Here is a 22,319-nt window from a genome sequence, read left to right as displayed (position 1 = left end):
GAAATGAGCTGTTGTGGCGTATAACAAATGAGGTTCGATCTTCTTAACAGCCGAAAGAATAATTTCATGGATAATCTCGGGAGCGACGGGCAAATGGAGTGTTCGGTGAACTTAAAGGCTTGGCGTTATTATGTTTTCCCATAACTAAGTAGGCTTGGAATGATTGATTGCCTGAATGCTTGTTAAAAGGAAACATTCTACCTCGCGAAAACTTTGTCGTATAATATTGATACTACGTAGGAACACGTGACGTTACTTACAAAAGTCCTTAGGTTCTCATAAATTATTAGGCTACCCTCGGAAAAGGCTTCACTGTACAGCTATTGGCAAATCAATTATGAATATAATCCGCAGATTAAGCGTGAACGAGTTGAATTTTTCCATCTTGAAATAAATAGTTTCAATTGTCCACGATAATACAATTATTACGACCTAGGTTTCAATATTGCTGCGTCATACACATTCGTAGAAAATTGCAAGTATTTAACCTAAATCTACATACTACCCCACAAGCCGCCTAAAATGAGCGTGGCAGGGGGTGTTAGGACACCAGCCATTTGCACATAAAAAGGAAATGCTATAACGAAGTTAGGACTATCAATTGTTAATGCCTTTATGGCTCAGGGAAAAAAACAAATTCCCATATCTATCCGTTTGGAAAAACATCTCTCTTAATTTATCGCTTCTGTCGGACCTGTAAATATAGTGCTGCTCTAATATTGTGTTCTCCGTGTCACTGTTAAAGATATCCATTCTCAATTGTTCAAGCAATTTTAGCCTATCGTGAAGCCTCCGAGTCTCCAGCGGCTCCCAGCCTAATTCGCTTAACATCTGGGTAACGCTGTCTATTTCAATACAAAATCAAAATCTTCTCTTGAGTACTGTATGACCTCAGTGGATTATCAATTACTGTCTAAACCCAGCTTTTTGTGTAAATAATTACTGAGAGGTTGAATTAGATTTTATGCAAAAGGTTGATTGATTGATTTGAATAGATTCTAGTTCTAAGTCAATCTAAGGCTTTACTGTTTTTTAATTGTTCCGGGGAACCACACAAGGTACCTCGTATTTTCTTATGCCTTAAGCTATTTGTACATGCGTTTCCTAGCATTTCGTTTTTCCGAAAAAAGGGAACGTTAATTGTTTTTGCGAAAAACACCTCGGGGGGAATATTATGATAAATGAAGATGAACATGAAAGAATTACTTTAAATATAATACTTTCATAAAGTTAATTTACAAAATTAATTGAAAAAGCATTGGACCAGTCAAAGCGAAAAAATGGATGTTCAAGAATTACACTCTGGGGAATTTTATGATTAAATGTAAATAAACATTATTTGATGATAATTCCTTAATAAAGTTAACTTTCTAAATGTATTGAATTACATTGAATCAGTATTATGCTGCTGATAGCGACTAATCAATGAGTGGATGTTAATGAGTTTATAGATGACGCGATAAATGTGTTAAGGCTCCTAATACTGCATAGCATTACGGCTGTAGTGTAGTTTGACGGTTAAATGCGAATTTTAATGTAGCATTCGCTTTGAGCATACCAACTCAGTAAATCACGTGCGACGGTACAAAATTAGAGCAGTATTTAGAATAGGTAACTGAATACCGGCATCTCTTTTCTCTCCTCCGATTCTCTTGATATATATTACATGTATCATTACGTATTGCCAAAATTTAAAGTCTGTAAAAAACATTACTACCTAAATTTACTCATGACTTTTGCATTAACGTGTCTAATTGCGTGGTGAGCTCTACCCTCCCCTATAAAAACCTAAATTTGTGTTGGTTCACTGAAATATTGATTGCATCGCATGAATTCATTTATCGCTAACATGTGAAATGCAATTAGAAAGTTTTGTGTTCGTCACTCGTGTTTACGTGCCGTACATAAATCATGGCGTTCCAATGGTTTTAGATAAAACGGCTAAAATGTTGTGGTTTGTTTCGTAGATGGTTTAAGTTTGACTCTCGCTTGAGGTACGTGAATAAAAAGAAAGAAATCTCTGAGCAGCATAATCATTAATATCATTGGAATTGTAATGATTTTTTAAATGGTGAAATCTAGCTGATGTAATGATGTTTATAGCTACATGAAAGTGGACTTGTTTCAAGCAAAATGTTTGGCTTTTCCCTGGTATGAGTCAGTCAAAATGAAATTCATTAGTGCCTGGCAGATCACGTAATTTACTTCAATACTGCTTCATCTGAGTTTAATTACAAAGCGCATTCCGGATTTTATCGTTTATAAAGTAAGCAATCATAGCTAATTATCAATGTTTTATGTTGATCGCGTTTTTTCCCCTAGTCAAAATTCTAATTGTCAATTGTCAATACTAGTAATTTCCTGATACGAATTTCCTCCACGTATTTTCTGCAGTAACTTTCCTCCTTTGAATTTTAAACCTTGAGCGATCTAGTTAAATAAATTAATTCATGCGAAGTATCCAAATTATTGATGTTGAAGTTGTTCTCAAAGCGTGTATACAAGAGAAAATATATTATGAACCGCTTAAATGATTTCAATTTTTTTATGAAAATAATTGAGGATACATGAGAGGTGCGCTAATCATCTGAAATGGAACAATTTTGAGTAAGAACACCAGATGACACAAAAGGAGGCAAAGGAAGAAATATGAGTTTACTCGAAATACCTTTTACTATAGCGCCATCTAACAACCTATGCTAAATATGACGCGGATTTTTAGGATTTTTATGCTTTTATTGAACGAGTTATGCACTTTCCTTATAAAAAAGGGATATAAGGACGCATCATGCAAATTTTTTGCTTGGCATTTGCTGCTGTAATAATGGGCTCCAGTTTTCCTTGAAAATTCTGGCGTGTCATTTGATAATTATCAAAAGAATTGCGGTAGTGAAACATATCGTGATAATATTGAGTTTTCTGGAAACTACAATTTTTCCATCGAACTATAAATTGAAGGACTTTGCTAAATCGTCTGGAATTTTAAAATTATTTCTGTGATAAAATCGCTCTGAAATAAAATGTTATAATATATTTTTTTTAGCAAAAATAAATTTGGTGAAGTTGAAGGAGGTAAAGTAATCCATTTTTGAGAAAATTCTGCTTATATTGGAGTCCTATTGAAATACGAATGTTAATGTAATTTAGTTTCTGTGAAGATGGATTTGAAATGTTTACAGTAGTGACGAATGCAAATGCCAGTCGGTTTAATATGATCAACATAAGGAGGCATCAAATAAATGCTTCTGAGACCTACCCTTTCCTTTGTGAGAAATTTTTACTTACTTCATTGATGTCGTTCGTTAGGGTTCATTTGCTCTGAACTCAATGCATATTATGCCCCTTTTTTTGGCATATATCCTCTCGCAACTTGGCCACTGTTTATATTTTTCAATTAATATAATAATTAATTCTTTCCAGATTCTTGACGGATGGAATCAACACTGTTCTCTTCCTTCCGATGTGAAAACAGGATCTAGCCTCATCCCCTGGATAGGGTGAGTGTGTATACTTTTTTACTGTGGTACCAGTAGTTGAGCTAACCAAATGTTTGGAATTCCCGTATGAATTTCTTGGTATGCCTTCGCCCTTTAAACCACATTTTCTCAAAGTAGTGAAACAAACGTAACAACTTTCGTAAAATTCCAAATCATTTTGGATAAATTTGCTTCATGTGGGACCTAATAGAGCATTTTGTATGAAATCGAGCTTTATTTTCATTATAATAGAGAAATTTTCAGTTTATATGAGGTTTCGGAGCATTTTCCTTCCGGCTATCTTACAACGAAACGTACGACCTCCTGTTTATCTTAACGTATTGTACCAGTGGTCTGGTGATTTACTGAAGCTCAAAGAATCTTCATCAAACAGGTAACCCAAACGTAATATGGGTAGTCTCCTTCCGTAGGGTATTCTTAGTGCAAATAAACACTTTGGCACTAATTTGTGCTTAGAATTCCTCGATATTTCAAGCATCCCATGGCCATATTATGAGAAAACTTTGCTCAGTCTCGGTTTTGCCTGTCTACATGAATTTTAATGCATTCATATGAATTGTAAATAAGCCATGTATTTTTTTGTTTTGAATGGAACTTAGGTTATAAATATTATTTCATGGGAAAATGGTAGTGTCAAAGTTCAAAATGTATTTACCATTTAGCCTACGAAACATTAGTATTTTCTCGGGCTCATTACCGGTTTAGAAAATGATATTAGCGAAAATAAAACGTTTGTCTTAGGCCCGAGAAAACTTCATGCATTGCATTTGCCAGGTAGGTGTTAAACATAGATGACAACATTAATTGTTGCGCTCATTATGTTTTGCTTATGATCTCGACGCGGAAAAATGAATCTGATGACGGCGGATAATTAACTCAAATTTCAGAATAGTATGCTGTATGCTGATTATGGAAATTCGAAAGCTATATCTGCGCAATCCCCTGTGAGCCATCTCTAGAGTTCCTGTCAAGGGGCGATCAATCCTCTGCATGCAAAAGAATCCCAACTTGCACACCACACGCTCATAAGAATGTAACGCATAATAACAAAATATACGTCCAGTTTGATACACAGGCAAAACTTGCCAACGCTTACTAATTCCTATTGCAAATTCATGCAAGGTTAGAACGATGGAAGAAATAAAAACATGAAATGAGTCGTCCTGTGTTCTTCTCGTAATGACGTCAACCATAGTGCGATGGTACACGAAAGATTTTTTTTCACGTCGTCTAAGAAAAAGTGTTCTCAGAATTTATGAGGTAAATTTATCCTATGGCATGCTCTACTCTTCCACAAAGATTCCCATTGGAACTCGCCTAACATATTGGAAACGATGCACTTTTTATCGTAACAACTCATCACGAATCTGGCCGCCCTACGCTGCACTCTATTGATTTCAGCTGTCACAAATTGATGGCAAGAAAGCCTTATGTACATCATCATCACTGGTCAACAATCCTAGGATTGGTTCGATGCAGCTCTCCACTCAGTTCTCCTATCAGCTAATTTTTTCACACCAACATATTTCTTCTCTTTCACATCCTTCTTTACTTGTTCCATATATTTTGTTCGGGGTCTTCCTTTTCCATTCTTGCCTTCCACTTGTCCCTCGACGATTGTCTTCATCAGGCCATCATGTCTTAAGATGTGGCCAATAAGGTTATTCCGTCTTCTTGTTAAGGTTTTCATGAGGCTTTTCTTCTCTCCTACTCTTCTTAGGACTTCCTCGTTACTAACTCGGTCGATCCATTTGATCTTCATCATTCTTCTGTAGCACCACATTTTGAAGGCCTCTATCATTGCTTTCTCCGCTTCGGTCATTGTCCATGCCTCACTTCAGCATAGGAGCATACTCCAAATGTAGGTTCTTATAAATTGTTTCTTTACTTCCATATTTAAGTTTCCCGCTGTACATATTCATGACAAATTCAGCGAAATTCACACCCACCTGGTATTCTATATAAACTGCTTTGATGTATTGATCATTCTCCTTCTATCGTATATACTATACTCATGGATTGTCTGACACATTTGCCGATATCTTCATCTCCGAGGCGCAAGAGCACGTCACACTCCGCTGAGCTTTAATAGAGGAAGGTCTACGAGGCTCTATCGTATGCCATTGGTTTTCAATACATATTGTTATGGAAACAGAATTTAATGATTGAATTGCTGATGGCGTAATATTAGCTAAAATCTACGTCAGAACGTGTTCACACCCATTGGAACAATTCGTTCACGTTCGTGACATTCCTCATCTCTTTTTCGATACTCTAACTCAACGACCGTCCAATTGGTGGTAGCTTGTAATTGATTTTAACCCACGTCCCATTGCCGGATTGGCTTGAAATTTTGTACATTCACTCGCTTCTGATATCGTTATAATACTCAGTAATCAGACATTTGAAATTTTCTTTCATTGTGCTCAATCAATTAACTGAATTTCCCTCTGGAATGATTATTATAAGTTTTCTTAATAGATGGCAATAGTTTCTTTTGGAACTAATTACACTGACAGTTGCTGGAGAAATAAAGCTCAAGCTCAGTCCGTTCCAAAATTTTATTTTCAAATTTTAACTTGTTTTATATTTCACAATCAGTTATTAGCAAAAACGTTATCCAAAATAAAATTGTTTTGAGATTCAGTATTGTAAGGTTGAATGTCAAAAAGTAAGCAATTGGCAAATATAGATTAAATCATTCATCACCAAAGAGTATGTAAGGAAAATGTCTTAAAAAGCGCGCATTTTCCAATAACAGCATAAATGCACCAATTTGTAAAAAACGAGCACTTCATCTTCATCCCCCGGAGATTAAGTAGTGGGTGCAAAACTTATTTATTAGGCCCTTCTAAATTCATTTATTATTAGCCCAATGAACGCCCAATCTGTATAATTAAAAATGAAATTTTTTTTTTTCAATTTTTTTTTTTTTCAAATAATGAAAATCTTATTTTTTTCTCTGCAGTGAATTTTATACTGTTTTTATTTCATTTTTTTAAATAAATAATTTAAAAGCATAACTTCAATTATTAATATATTTTTATTGATTATTTCAACTCGTAATATTGGTGCTCTCGAAAGACCTCGCCTCCTACTTTGCAATTTTCTTCCTTCTCACGCATTTCTCTCTCCTCCTTTGCAGTTCTTTTTCGCGACAAGGGACGTACATTAGCACAGTCGCACATTCGCCCATCCACCCCATCCACCATGTTCCCATCCCTCCCCCTTTCTTCGCTCTTTTTTTCGGGCGAGCGCGCGACATTTCCTGCGTTTTAAGTATCCGACATTCTCCTCCCTTCTCTCTCTCTCCTCCTTTCGTACTGTGCGCACATTTCATCCGCGCCTACGAATTCACCCTATCCACATTTTCTGTCTGGTTCTTTCAGCCCCTCAATCTTCACCACGTTCAGGAAAATTTATGAGTAAAATACGGAATTGAAATAAGTGATATTGTTTAAGGACGTAGTAACCTACAAAGTACATTTATTAGCACCTGTTGTCATTGGGAGTGACGTGTCTCAGTATGAAAATGCATGAAAATAAATAGAAGAAAGCATTAAAATATTTGTATTTATTTATTTATTTTCACTCCACCGAAAACACCGCTATACGGCCTTTTGTATCGGGGTCATAACATATTAACAATTTAACATACACAAACAACCACGCCCTGGATACGGGTTACTTTACCCAGACTGGACTCGAACCCGCAACCTCCAGTTTGGCAGGCGAGGACTTTACCCCTCCACCACCGAGGCCGGCAACAATGGAAAAAAATGCTAGAAAGTTGAGAGGTAGCTCGTCAGCAACAAGTGAAATAGCAAAAAATATAAGTAAAAACAGATTGGGAAATTTTAGTACCGGGAAGTTCACTTAGCTAAATCATTTCCAAGCCTTTTACTTATTTATTTATTTATTTCACACACCACCGAAAACAGCACTGTTTGGCCTTTACATCGGGGTTGATAACATTTTAACAATCACAAATATCCATGCCCTGGATAAGGGTAATTTACCCAGGCGGGACTCGAACCCGCGACCTTCGGGTTGGCAGGCGAGGACTTTACCCCGCCGCCACCGAGGCCGGCAGTGTGTGTTTACGATGTGATAACCACTCCGGTTTATAACATCTCTTGTGTTTAGCAAAACTTCGCAGCTATTTTCAGTTAATATTTTAAATATATCAAATTTTAATACAAATTATCCCACCTAAATAGTTCCTTGGCTGTGGAAATTCTCTTTTCCTCCTCACCAAAACTGTCACGGTCAATTAACTTTTTTGTGAACATATTCCTGACTTAAGTTAATGTGGTGAGGCTTTGTTGAAATTTGCTGATTGGAAGTGTCCATTCCGACAAATGGGTTTCATACAGTCCTCGTGAAAAAATAGATTAAATTGTTCAAGCCTTTAAACACTTCCACAACGAAAAACGTAAAGACCTATACCCAATACCTTGAAGTTGAAAAAAAAAATCTTTTAGCCATCTTATCTTATCTTATTTTAGCCATCCTGGGGCCTCGAGATGGGAGTATAGAGCTTCAGTGAGGAGACTCAAATCCAGACCGCTATCATCCAGTCCAATTTCCCCAACCCTCTCCAATACTCTTGCCACCGCTCGTGCATAAAGCATTTTTCAGTCAATTTTTTATCGTGTTTGAATATTTAGAGGCTTCACTAAATGCATTCAGCGTCAAAAAGCTTCGCGAAATCGTTTTTCTTCCTTCCAGCCGCTCAGTGAAATGTAAAATCAAAGTTTTGAAGGTACAAGAGCGCAGTATAGGCTTCCATGCTTATATTTACTTCCCCGCATGTGTTCCCTTTGTTTACTGATTGCACTAGGTGGCTTTGATGACGTGCGTGAAAAATTTTGGGTCAATATTTTTCTTACTTACCTCCAAGTTAGAAACAGGATTTTTTTCTCGGTAATATCTGCATATTAGTAAATATTATGGTTTAACTTACCATCTCTGTGAGCCACATCACTTTATTACATTACATTGAAAATGTTTTGATTGCAAGCTGTGGTTCGGTTACACTACTGATTAATTGATGCTATAAACACTTTGAGGTACACGTGCAAGAGATTAGCTATAATCCATAATCATGTTTGAGTAGTTATTTCCCGTGGTTATGGCTACAATAACGAATTTACACGAATATACTACGCAGGATAAAGGCAACTGCTTTTCACACTTATTGTAGCATAATCCTTTAATGAATTACATAAAATGGTACTAATTCGTTTCATATACTGCTCTTAAGACAACAGACAAGTTGGAGTTTTATCTATAGGAACCCATTTGATTCCATATTAAAATGCAAATGTTAGATATAATAATTTTAGTCTCAAAAGTATTTTGCTTTAGTTACGATTTGTTTTTTCTTATTGATTATTTTTTCTAGGTCTAGATTTTCTTTTAACTAAGCAGCTATTTCTTCCAATATCATTTAAGCTTTTTTTATGCGGATAAACTGTGGCAGGGATTAGATTCTTGAGTAAAATCGAATTTAAACTCTCATTATAGTTCCCCGCTAATGCTGCCATCTATCTATCTGAAATAATTACTCTGGCCGGCTGGCTTACGCCGCTCCAGTCGAGTAGTCCAGGCGCCGCCTGCTGCAATGGATATCTTATGTCAGCTGCGGCGGTATAATTACGGCCTCGTACGCTAAATTCCAGTTTAGTTAAAGAGAGGCACATTTATCCATTCCGAAAGTCTTAAGCAGACGCGTAGGTGGAAAATTACTTTGAATTGCCCTTGACGAGATGCGGAAAGGCGTCTATACTTCATTTTCGCCATCTGAAAGCTTAAATACTCAGCTACTTCGCATTGCATTAGAGTTGAGGTAATGCGAAGATTCTGTGAAAGAAAAAAGGAATTCCAGCGTCTAAAAAAAAATTAATTTTAAATGTAAATTAAATCCCAAAAGGTTTGCATATCACGAATATGAAACTCCAAAAAAAAAAATAAAGTTCGGACGTAAATTTGTACTCTGAATGTTGGCCACAGCTCTATTTTTCACCGTCTAAAAGGGGTTATTTATGTAAGCAGCGAATTTTTGCGTATAAAATTGTCATTCATCATTTGCATATGATTAGGGATAACGCGTTTTGGCAGAAAAGCAGCATGATCATTTGTGATTCGTGAAAATCGCATATGCGATAAATGCGATATTGATGCGATACAAGCGAATGAATGCGGCATAGGCGCGATGACTGGACTTTTGTCATATTTAAACCGCAAATTTGCCTTTTCGATAGCAAAATTCATAAATTTAGTGCCGAGCCCGCCCCTCCCTGCACCACCGGACGTTGGCCCTCAATGCTTCATAGATAGTTACATGCATTTTCATCGGCGGCTACTAGAGAGGTTGAGAGATAGCTTTTGCGATATGTCTTGCCATCTGCCAAGGAAGAACTGAGTTTGGTAATGCTGCACTCCACGCAATCTAGACACCAGTTAGCAACGTGGATGCAGAGAGGTTTTTAAGCGAGTTTAATCTAGTTGTGACTGACAGACGCTACCGGTTTAGGGAAGAAAGTTTTGAAACTTGTTCAATGCTGATGTTCAACTAGTTTAAATGATATTCAGGTTACTAATATCATTTTTAATTATATACTCAATGCCTTATTCCTTAATTTATTACTATTATACCCCGTAATTATTTGAACTATTCCGGATTTTTTCAAATAACGGCGTTTCATTATACTTTGTCGTCAACTACGACTATTATGAAAATAAAAAAATGATGCTACAAAATGCTATAAACTGTAATTGAAATTGATATAAAATTAAAATGAAAGAGCTATTTTCACGTATCTCTAATAATCATGTTCATCAAAAGAATGAAGTGCTTTCGGGTCTTCTACCGGATGAGATGATCCATTACTGCCGTCGTTTGGAACAGAGCGACTCTCAGGCCGTCATCGGGAATAGTTCCCTGATTTCAACCACTCTACATCTACATAATAATCCGCAAGCCGTCTAAAAAACGTATGGCAAGGGGTGTTAGGATACCAGCCGTTTACAAATAAAAAGGAAGTGCTCTAAGGAAATTACGACTAGCATTTATTAAAGTCCTTTATGGTTCGGGGGAAAAACGAATACCCATATCTATCCGTTCGGCAAAACATCGCTCTTAATTTATCGCTTCTGCGGGACTGGAAATAAAGTGTGGCTCTAATATCATGTTCTCTGCGTCGCTACACATAGATATCTCGAGATATCCATTCTCAATTGTTCAAGCAATCTAAGCCTAGCGCGCAGCCTCCGAGCCTCCAGCGGCTCCCAGACTAGCTCGCTTAACATCTGGGTAACGCTGTCTGTACACCCGTAGCGGTATTTGACGAACCGCGCAGCATTCCTTTGTATTTTGTTCGTTTCGCGGATAGAGTCTTTCTGCACCGAATTCCATACGCTCGCTGCATATTCAAGGTGCGGGCGGACGAGTGTGAAGTAGCACCTTTCTTTTACTTTGTCATCCGAAAATCTTCCCACAAATACACTTGACGAATCCTAATTTTAAATGAGTCAATATTAATAGCAAATCAAATATTTCTTCGTTTATTTTAAAACCAATTGATATCTACATTAAACACAACCTTTTTTCTCTATTCATCAATACAAATTAATATTTTTTCACAAATTATTGTATATTAAGAAATTTTAAATGAACAGCGGTCACATCGCTCATGCTTCCCTTAACCTTTTAAACGCCACTCGGTTTGCCTGATACACCGCTTATTTCCATTCAGAATGTAATAAGGATTCTTAAATGCATGAATTGGCTAACTAAAACACCAGAATGGCCAGATGTAATGTGGTGTAGGGATTTCCTAAATGAAACACGCTTTATCGTTACAAATGAAATAGAAAAGCTTTAATCAGTCATTTTAACGGGTGTTTGTCTTTGGTTGGTGGACCGGCGCGGCGGTATAACTTCATTTCTTTGAGAAAAATTGATGTTACATTTTAACAGAAAACGTACCATAAAAGATAAATAAAAGTAAGAAAAATGTAGATGACAAAAAAAAAACAATTATAGGAAATATGATTCATTAAATAGAGTCTACAGGTCATAATGACGGGTTTGGTCATATTTTTAGTGCGTAGTTTTCCGCGGCGTTGTCTAGCTGATGCCTCCATGGTTCTGGGTTTCACCGCGTGGATTTTTTTCACCGTGAGACATTCAAGAAGGTGTCTATAAGGTGTCATGTTCATGCGGCAAAGACTACATAGGAAAGACGTGTAGATCAATGAAAGAGCGCACAGAAGAGCCACAAGAAATAAGCAATTTCAGCTCTCCGCCTTTGAGGAGCATGCATGGAGTGAACCCGGATACCAGATACTGTTTGACGAAGCAACAGTTGTTGCAAAAGAAAATAGATATTATCCCAGGCTATCGAAATATTCAAGACACCTGAAAACATGAATAGAGAAGACGGCTACCCTCTCCACAACTCGTGGAAGAGGGTCATACGAGAAAAAATGAGGTGGGCCAATCAGCCTCCAGCAAGAAAAAAAATTGCCACCAAGAATGCACTATGTAAGTCACTAAAAACTGAATACCGACATCGACCTGAAGACGCCGGTTGGAATACCTGAGAAACTGTCGTCGCAAAGAAAATCCACGCGATGAAACCCAGAAGCATGGAGAGATCATATTTTTAGTGTTAAAATAAGTACTGTATGTTATGTAATCGCATTGTCTATGTTTTATGTTTATTGAAAAAACCCCATGTTTACCAGCCGGTGTCGGGGCGTGGATTATTTTTCGGCCCCCCGCGTCAAATTTACACCTTGAGTGGAGCTTGGATCTTGCGGGGGTGGGTGAATACTACCTGAATGAAATGGAATACACGTGCGAAAATCGGGGATAGAATGAAAAGGATAAGGATATTGTTCCTCAACAGGTCGCCCTCTCTCTCAATCTCCAATTGGCTTTCCTCTCCCCTCTCTCTCTTCGCGAGCGAACGGAAAGGGACCTATCTACTGGTAGCAATTTGGTTCCATCGCCCGCCGTTCGCTCATTCCCCAGGGGATGCAAGGCGGAGTCTCGGGGTTCGACAGCGACGTGCGAAGTGGTTTGTCGCGATACGACAATACGGCGAGAGATGGAGGTCGAAATAAACGTGCTTACGAAAAACAAAAGCTTTCCCTAATAAATTGGGAAATATTACGAAGACGAAGCATACCTCTTGTGACGTCGGTATCCCTCAAATAATATAAACTTATTTGAAGTCTCAATATGGAATTGCCCCTCATTATTACACGTCTTCTCCCTTAAGCAATCAATCAACAATCCCGTCCTTTAACAACAACACATAGCAACGTTCTTTTAAGCAACATAATAAACAATTTAAAACACCAACCAATCAAATAGTATATTAACATATAAATTACCACAATCATAAACTCAAATAAAGAACAAAATAATATAAATAATGTTAAATTTAAAAAAAAATAATTATATACTTGTACAAGGTACGGCGTTACACTTCCTCTCGACCGGTCTTTTTTCGGTGACCGATTACCCACGTAAAACTTATCATCTTGAACTGCTGTGGGTAAGAAAGTGAGTAGGCCATCCTCAGCACTCCTCAGCATGTTGAGCTTCAAACATCAAAAAAGTGCTGCAGAGAAAATAAACAAAAGAAAAGATATAAATTAAAATTATCAGATTTGATCTAGGCAAATTAATGTTGACAACGGCCTACTTTGCCCTACCATGAAAATTTCGATATGTAACCTACGCTTAAATGAGTATTTCGTGATCCGAATAGACCGGTCAATGGAACTCTAATGAAGCCTTGAAAAAAAAAAAATTGAATTCAGCTAAAATTCTTAAGGTTCGTTTACAAGTAGTGTCATCCTCAGTAATCCCGTATACTCCTATATTTCATTTTCACGACGTGTTGTATTGGCATTAGTAAGCAAAATCGAACAACATCTCGTACTATGGGCTTTTTATCTTTTAATAATTGCTGTATGATGCAGCATAACAATGTGCCCGACAACTTAAATATTCTGCAAATATAACTGCGATTATAAACGTTCATCCTTTTCAAGTTATAAATTGGAAGATCTATAATTTGTGTAGTTCAGTTTTCCCTTATAACCCCTTTCCCTCTTAATCCTTTTCCGGGCTTTTCCTCGTTAATGGAATCCGATAAGTTGCTTGGGTTCGCCGGCTCGTACCCAGGCAGAAAGGTGGGTAATTAATGAAAACGTCTCATGTTGCCCGATTTGCTTGTCACAAGTTTCCCACCTCGGCAAGATCATTAGGTAAAAGCTTCCGTCAACAGAATTCCTCACAAAATAGCAAAGGATTTTTATGCGGAAGTCTTCCTAACCTAGTGGAAGCCAAAATTAATTTATTAGCCTCTTCAAATAGAAGTATGAAATTTTTTACCTTTAAAGCAACTGTTTTCAACAATGATATCATAGTTGAGATCACTTAAAAATATCTATTTTAATTCTAGGACAACAGGGTATACATGAGTTTCTTTGCCCGTCAATTCATCTTTGAAACCAGTTTTAAATTAAAACGAATGAAATATTCATAACAATACGAGCTTTTATGTACTTGGATTTTATTATCACAATTAGACACCAATAATTTTTACTGCACTTTTTTCTGGCAACCATTTCTCATTCATAGAGATCCATGTGAAGGATAGTCAACTGTCTAGTTCATCCCTCATTGAAACAAAGAAATCGGTTTTTTTGAAATTCCTCGGTAACTATTGTTTGATCGTTAAAAAATTACTGTGTTGGGACTTTTTTCTTGGTATTTTACTAAGGATTTGTTTGAAATTTTTCGAGCTTAAATATTTTTGAAGTCATTTCCGGAAAAAAATGTACTTGCACCTTCAAACACAAGTGAGGGATGCGATGGTGGTTGGCGTAACATGGTGAAACTCCTTCATGATGCACAAAGGTTAAGAAAACACTTAGCTGTTTCACAAAATAAAATATATTGCGACCGATGATACGCTGTATCGAAACCGGTCGCAATATATTTTATTTTGTGAAACAGCTAAGTGTTTTCTTAACCTTTGTGCACAAGTGAGGGAGATATATTACCTGAGAATTTTATAATTTACTAACATTCTCGATTTCAATTCTGCCACCATGTTCTTTTAGATGAAATAATGTTATTTTGCAGTTCTTTGCCGAACTATGCCGTCGAATATGTACTAATTACTATGAATTTATTGCGTAATAATAATAATTAAAACTATTACGAATAAATGATCACCTCTCTCATTCATGCTACCATTAAAAACCATCGGTCATATGCAAAGTCATATTTGTATAAATGTACATGCACGCCCTCCCTATTATCCAATGTATCTACTACTCCCCTTAGTCCTCCTAAGAGCAGTCAAGCATCGAAATGAATGGAATTTTAACATGCATTCAGCGTTCCGCTCTAGGAAATATTAATGCCCTGGTGAGTGGCATGTTTCTTTTGAGAAAAGAAAATATAAATATGTTAAAATGTAAGCTTCCCCATTCAGATCCCGGGAGAAATCCGCGTTTGAATATTTTTTTTCTTCTTCCGTTCCTCTCTCCCGAGGTCCCACTGCTGGCAAGATATACATCTAGGTGTTAGAGGACCCTCGCCTGCGAGAGAAGTGCCCAGTAGAGGGATGGAAGAGGGAGGGAGGGTGGTAGTGGTGTGGGGGAGGGGGTGGAAAAGGGGTGAAAGTGTAGAGAGAGAAGGGAGAAAGAAGGGTTTGGGGTTGGAGTATAAGGGGTCGACTCGCCTTCCGAGGGATGAATAAGGCATGCGGGCAACTTTTTCATTTCGCCTCCCCGCTCTTCTGCTGTTATTTTGAACGGAATAAAATGCTAATTTGGAGAGGAAAGTATGAAACTCTTTGGCTGTGGAGTGTGCAGAGATAATCATAAATACATACACATAAGGACCGCTTTCTCTTCTTTACACCCAATTGATTCTTGGGCACAGTTTCGCAGGGCATTTTGCAAATCCCTCTCTCTCTTTCTACTCCTCTCTCCTAAATCTGCCCACTGCCACGAAGACGAATGGATAAGTTTCTGGGCCGACGACCTTTTACTTTGCTGAGCATACAATTTCAATAAGTAACAAAAATGTTGCTAGCAATAGGGTAGTTTCCTTCATCAGAGAAAACGAAAGGCATTGATTGCGATTCGTTACCTACTATTAGGGTATACATAATATAAAAATTATTTGGTTTTAGAAATCCCAGTTTAGACGTATGGCAATTGTCAATTTTAACCACATTTGAAAAAGGCCAGATTGGCACCCAGGCGATACCACTCCTCAAGACGTAACAGGGACCTAATTTCTATACGATTAGATAGGAGTTTTACATCGTCTGAGATTACCAATGCATGCATGAGGCACATAGCTCACGGAAACTTCTCTTAATAATCACCTATTAAAACTGCTTAGGGTCGGTAAGTTTCCTTCGTTTTATAAGGTGTTAATAATCCTTTTTAAGCCAAGCGCTACCTGGTAGCAGGGTACTCTGCTACCTGTTAGCATCCTGCATCTCAGCCGCGCACATATTCTCGCCCCAAGGTCATCTCACTTGGCAGCAGCGGGAACCAGAATGACGTCACACGAGCTTTCCTCAGCATTCATACTAGCCGTCGCGTTTACTCGCGCTTGAAAATTTTCCCTTTTCATTTAATCGCGAAAAATAAGTATCGCAGTTTAAAAATCTAAATACGTACTCCAGGGGTATTAATCTATCGATTAAGGCAATAAAAAATTAATAGGAAACCACCCTATTGTGATTGGAAAGAACGTTCCGTATTCACGTTAAAATTATTGCTGCGGGAGACCGAAACCCCTCACGAGGGAAATTAAACGGGGACATAGCAATCCGCATCACTAATTACTGCTATGTTTTCAGTCCTTCAGGATGTATTTGCCCCTCTCATTACTAATTACTCTCCGTTCCTCTGTTACAATGGTTTTCAGCCAATGCACCCACACTTGGTTTCAAACCGAAATATTTTTCAGTGATCCTGTAGTCTCATTCATATGTTGTTATTGCAGAACCGTCATAAAATGACCCTAAATACAATTTATTGCCTTGAAACGCTTTTTAAATCAATTTAGTTCAATATGATTGCAGGGAGACTGTGTTTTTAAGGGCAAGTTCCTACATGGAAAAGTTTCCTGAAGCAGGATCACAAAATAAACTTGGCAAAGTATATAAGGTGTTACATGCAGCTGATATACCCGATGTCTTGCGTCGATGAAATTGCGTAAATATTTGACACGATGGCTTCACTAAAAACTTTGTTTAGTTCACAAACTTTTTCACTCGACCAGTTTCAAAAAACACTGCTACAAAAATGAAAAAAGATCGAGACGGGTCTAGCCACTGTTGTCCAAGTCTCTTGATTTAACAGTTAATATATTTTGCGTGACGCCTTCTCGGGACTTCCACCGCGTGTTATAATTCATTGTATAACACCAAAGTTTCAACGGACGACTCGTCCACCGTCATCAGGGCGAATGAATTAAATTTGACATAATAAGCTATAGTTGAGACATATTGCAGTCATCATGAAACAAATGCATTACTTTCAGCACAATACGCATGGTTACAAAATACCTACTTAGTTAAATGAGTAATAGTCTTGTTTAATAATAATAATGTCGTTTTTTTTCGTAGGCACTGGGGCCCATGAGAAAATAAAAGTACAGCTTTCTGCGTTTCCATCTTGGTAGATAAATAGAAGTAAAAAATTAAATAAATATAATTACAGACAAATACAACCAGTGCAGATCGCCAAGAGCATGAAATAAACAATACTTTATTAAAAAAAAAATAAATAATTGCACTTAGATATAACATTCTAATTACAAGAATTTAAGGTGACAATACGTTATGACAATTATGTCAGACATATATTTTTTAAAGAAGCCATAACATTAGGATATCACTGTGATTTAGCACAATTCACAATTTAGTTGACCATTTATTCACATATGTATCAATAAAAATAACAATAACAGGAATAACAATAATGATAAGAATTAGGCTAAGCATGAATATAAACAAAAGAAATTCAACTTGAGGTTAAGGAGGCATTCTTCAGAAACCCATATTTACTATGTTTAAACCCAATGATATTTGCACTACTGCTTCTCATTTGGGCTAGGAGAGAGTTCCATATTCGTGTGGCGGTTACTATGAATGATTTGTTCATATGATGCGTGTGCTGTTTAGGAATATGGAGGTCAATAGCTTTGCAGTATCATATTAAACCACATAAAATACCTCTATGGACAAGAATAAATTGTGCACTAAATTATTTCCCGTTAAAATTAGAGGAAAAAACACTAAAATCAACCGCCATCACACTTAGTATGCTGCTGTTGCATAATTTGTCTCAAAGTGTTAGGATCGTGCAGGCAAGATTGAAGTCAAAAATATTCATAAAAGCAATCAAGGGAAACTGTTCTCACTAAGGAGAGGCAACCCAAGCGCTGCCGTTGCACAAAAGCGCGTAAAATCGTATCGCGACACTCTCAAAGTTATCTCAGAGGTATCTTCAGACTCATTAACGCATCAACAGAACCACCTAACACGGAATGGAATTCGCTTTTGACACACATATCAATCGCAAATTTGCGAATGCACGCACCCACTACACCGCCGCATCAAAAGAGATCCAAGTGTTCGCGTCTGCCAGACACGAACGTGCATTTTGCATAACTTTTTCCTCTCATTTCCAACCACTCCATTCAATCGCTTTTCAAAACTAAGAGTAATAAAAAAAGCTGCTGAACAACGAGACACCCAGCAGGAAAGTGTGCGCTCAACGAATAAAAAAATAGAGCAAAAGATATCACGCGAAACAAAAAAAGAGCATCGAAACTAACTTTATCCGATGGAGGGGAGTTTTATATTTCAAAAAGTGAGATAGCACTCCACCATACTAACGCGTTAAAAGTCGACCTGAATTTTTGCGAAGTCAAAAAGGAAAACTTAATAAAAAAACGTTAATAAAAAGAGTGTGCATAGCGTTGAAATGGACTGTTCCCCCTTCGCAGTTGCCCTCACAACCATCACTAGGTACACCTTTCCCGCCATGCAACTCCCACTTTCCCATCCGGTTTTGAGAGCATTGACGAGCGCCCTTTTTAAGGCCTCCGCAACGGACGCGACGCACTCAAATGCCCCGCGGATGTCACCGGAATCCGCACTCGGGCCTCCGTCGACGGAGCCTATTAATCGCCCGAACGCCGCGACGCGATGGCATCCGGCGATTAGTGCGGATTGTTCCAGCGACGGACGCTCTCTCTCTCTCCTGGATAAGGGCTTTGAAAAAGCTCTGGGGTTTAAACGGTTGGCATCTGTGGAGTAATTCCACGCCACCCATTTTGCTCCGATAAAGTTCTAAATGTCTCGCAAAAACGGAAGAATTCAGGTGCGAAATAGGTACTCCGTCGGAGGCCTTGAGAACCCCCTTATAGGAAATAGTTAACCCTCTCGCTACCATCAATGTAGGAAATTCTTCTCATTATTCACCCAATTATTGGACAGAGTTAAATTTTTCCATCGATAATGAAACGATCTACTACCGTAAACTGTGCTCTAAATTTCACGCAAAACGGAAGATTCGGGTGCAAAATAAGTACTCCATCAGAGGCCTTGAAAACTCTCTTACAGGAAAAAAGTAAACCCTCTCGCTACCATCGGTGTAAGAATTTTCTTTTGTTCTTCACCAAATTATAAGAGAGATTTTAATGTTTATCATCAAATCCATCGATCATCAAATGACTTCTCTTAGGAAGTAGACCACTCTTTCTCTCCACCATCAATGGAGGAACTTATTTTTATTATTCATCCAATTATTAGAGGTATTTTAATTTTTCCATCAATAGCCCCCGACCAACAATTGTTCTCAACGAATAAAAATAGAAACAACAAGCAAAAAAAGAGCCACATAACTAATTTTATCCAATGGAGGAGAGTTATATTTTAAAGTAAGATTGCAGTCCACACTAACACTCTGCTGGATGAGGGCATGGAAAAAGCTCAGGGGGAATTGTTGGCATCTGCAGAGTAATTTCACGGCAACCATGAGCGAAGAAAATTTTTCTCTTAATCGAGCTATTCATTAGAGAGATTTCAAATTTTCCATCAAAATCTTCCTTCTGTTATGCGGCAACGATAACTGTTCAGATGTCAATAAAACGTTACCCATTCCCTAAATCGCTCAATCGCTTTACGAGCTTAGTCATTATATGTCCTTGAAAGCAGATTTTAAAATTAATGCCGTCTTTCATTGTGTAGTTAAAATATTATACTGAAAGTAGGAAATATTTCTAACAGATTTATATTACAGCTTGCCAAAATTCGTTTTTATCCTCGTAAAAGCCTACATTTAATCGCCTACATTGAAAAGATTATGATTGGCAAAGACCGAAATAATATACCGCTAATGACAGTTAAAATAAGCATAAACATTCGGTGATAAAATGTGAAAAATAAATTGCTTTTTAAAGTGCACTGTGGAGTGAGTTTTTTTTTCAGTGAATGGCAGGAAAGGATGGAGATACTGTTGCTATGCAAGCAGCAAAGAGGAAGAAATTAATGAATTTTATGGTTAGACTCGCTATGCTCGCTGGGGGGGCTCTGCCATAGCCACCTAGAATACAAGGCCTGTTCACTGCTTTGTGACGTCACTCAGAGAAGTGCCAGGGAAGTTGCTACGGTACTCGGACGGGAAGTCGTCTTTCGCTGGGCATTCAGCTGTCTCCAGCCAACAGAACGCCAACTTTTACCTAAATTATTACTCATGAACTTGCCTTTGCCGTGAATAGTGTAATAATTATATAGCCGTCCAGTTAATTGGCGTATTTGAATCACATAAAATAAATTACAAGAGTGAATCTTTAGCGATGGGAACTGAAACCAACTACTATCGGCGCAAAAAAGGTAGAACGTTGAACTTAAGCATTTTTATAAAATTCTGCCGAGGCTTCATAGTGTTGTGTCATATATACTATGTTATACTATGAGTCTCACTTGTCAGAGTTACTGAGCAAGGCATATCTTCTCAGGATAGTTTGTTTCTCTCTACTAACACTCCGAAGTCATTTACCCATTTGGCTACACAAATTAGAAAAGAATTTGTTAGTTGTCTTCTCTTTAGGACAGACATATGTTTATGCTTTACCATCTACAGTACGTTTTGCGGAAGACGCACGCGATAGCATCAGTTCCTAACTTCACCTCGCACGAGTGGTTCCGTACTTTCCAGGGGGGGTTGAATTCAAATTAGCTAGTGTTTTCCGTGTGGGTTTAATAAAGCCAGGTTTCATTTTCATTGGTTTTACTTTTATCCGTCTTCGGACCAAGGCCCTTCCGAAGAAACAAGTGAGTACTTTAAAAGATTGTCTGAAAATAATTTAATATGAAGAAAAGCATCTGGGAATGATGAGCGTGAATATTGGAGAACGTCTCGGGCTGTCAGCAAGCACATGACGGTAGGGGTGGCGTTAAAGCGAGCTACCTGGTGAAAACAATAAGTGGGATGAAGCCGAGGCTCAGGTGGGCGTGCCGCTAACGATTAACGCAACATTGTTCACGCTTTACACATTGCCTAGATTACATGAAAAATATATTATTAGACAGGAAAATTACAAATAATTGCCGATTTTAGGCCTATGTGATCCATCTCACAACCAATCACGGCGCCAGCGAAAGCGTTTGTTTTAGGCATTAAAGAACATTACTCTCGTGAATACGTGTACTGGAAATGGCGTTTCATGGATAAGAATTTATACATCAGAGAGACATCAATAATAGCAGGGTGAATATCGAGTGGAGACCAAACATTTTTAGCGAGGTTGCGTGTTCCTCTAGGATATTTAAAAGAGAATCAACAATATGATCTAAGTGCCTCGATGAAATACTAGTATTCCTGTAATTGGCTGAAATCTTGTTATTAATCCTATAACGAATATCACAATTACTCGCCAAATTCCTAGGTTTCCTGGGACAAAGGCAACCTAGCCAAACATTCCCGCATCGATCGTTTTCACGCATTCATCGTTTTTTTCGTCCATTCCCCTGAAAAACGATAGTTCGAGGTTCCACTGTATTTTATTTATCTAAATCACCATTGTGCTCAATATTCAAATCTTATCAATAAAAAAATCAGGGTAAATAAAAGAGGAAAAATATAAAACAAGAAAACATACAGTTGTCCTCAAGATTTCAAACAAGCAGAGCATTTACATTTATGTACATCATTCACAGTAGGAGGTAATTTTGATTGATGACTAAAAATATTTTATCGTGACACCACTTGAACACAATAACATTGTCGAATGTTTCACCATAGTAAACATTTTTTAAAAAGAGAGAGATTAAAGAGAAACCGATCTCAAGCAAATATAGGATATTAAAAGAATATATAAGGAAATTCAGGCATTATTTTTATAAAATTGTCACAACTAACTAGACAAAATAAACTTGCATTGGCTCTCGGAATTTTAAAGGAATTTTTGAGTAATCATTAATTTTTATTAAATTCACTAACAAAAAGGGTAAAATAGTGTTTTATCGAAATAAAATTCCTCTGATTCTTTCGCTGGAAAAGTTAATGACAATGCACTTGAAATCAAAGCAAAGAATTCCTTTAAAACAATTCCCAAGTTGATGATTGAAAAACACAAGTACATTTCAAAGTATTTCCCGCATAACTTTCAATGCTTTTGAGAATCGTAAGAGCTATTTAGCACAAAATATTAAACTAACTGACCCGGCGTACTTCGTACTGCCTAACAATCAA

The 22,319-nt window shown here is 37.5% G+C and overlaps 1 protein-coding gene across 1 annotated transcript in view; it reads left to right on the top strand.

The window, feature by feature from the left end:
* LOC124156550 overlaps positions 1-22,319 on the top strand; it is a 1,117,512-nt gene that overhangs the window by 362,613 nt on the left and 732,580 nt on the right. The window contains exon 5 of the mRNA XM_046531158.1: positions 3,421-3,497. The gene's annotated coding sequence lies outside the window, so the exon portion shown is untranslated. The remainder of the gene's footprint in view (positions 1-3,420; positions 3,498-22,319) is intronic.

This window comes from Ischnura elegans, chromosome 3 (genome assembly GCF_921293095.1).
Source record: "Ischnura elegans chromosome 3, ioIscEleg1.1, whole genome shotgun sequence".
NCBI lineage: Eukaryota > Metazoa > Arthropoda > Insecta > Odonata > Coenagrionidae > Ischnura > Ischnura elegans.
Note: the sequence above shows the minus strand (reverse complement) of the source record. Positions and strands in the feature narration are given on the sequence as shown.